Source organism: Larimichthys crocea, unplaced genomic scaffold (assembly GCF_000972845.2).
Source record: "Larimichthys crocea isolate SSNF unplaced genomic scaffold, L_crocea_2.0 scaffold19308, whole genome shotgun sequence".
Lineage (NCBI taxonomy): Eukaryota > Metazoa > Chordata > Actinopteri > Sciaenidae > Larimichthys > Larimichthys crocea.
In genome coordinates this window covers 1-514 of record NW_020852616.1, presented here as the reverse complement: position 1 = coordinate 514, position 514 = coordinate 1, and the positions used below count along the sequence as shown (strand labels likewise).

At 36.6% G+C, this 514-nt stretch overlaps 1 non-coding gene across 1 annotated transcript; it reads left to right on the top strand.

Moving 5' to 3' along the window:
• Nucleotides 1-324: 324 nt before the first annotated feature.
• On the top strand, nucleotides 325-464 carry LOC113744790 (U4 spliceosomal RNA). Its single transcript, XR_003461818.1, has one exon. It is a non-coding gene; the product is annotated as a U4 spliceosomal RNA (small nuclear RNA).
• Nucleotides 465-514: the final 50 nt, after the last annotated feature.

Genomic DNA, 514 nt, shown 5'->3' with positions numbered 1-514 from the left:
TCTGATAACTTCATTTGTTTCTTCTCTGGAAAACATCTTTAGTGTCATTCAGCCAGAAATGATTACTAACATCACAATGTTGACCTAAATATAAGAAGCACTCTCACAGTCAAGCTGACCAGTTAGTTCAATAACATTTATTATCGCACATTTTAACTCTATTTAAACACAATTTAAGTTATAAATCTTAAACAGTTATTATCAAAGTATCATCCATGTATATAACTGGTTTCCTGTACAGTCACTGTGCAGTATGCATGTGTACAACCCTAACAGAGGGGTATGTAGATGTAACAGACACCCCCTCTGTGACAGAGCGTCAGTATCCTTTTGCAATGGCAGTATCGTAGCCTATGAGGTTTATCCGAGGCGTGATTATTGCTAGTTGAAAACTTTACCCAATTCCTGCCTTGATGATTTGAAATACAGTCAGCAGTGGCAATTTTTGTTAGTCTCTCAGGAGACTGAAGAGTTGTTAAAAGTAATGAAGGACAGCTATGAAATACACTAGCTT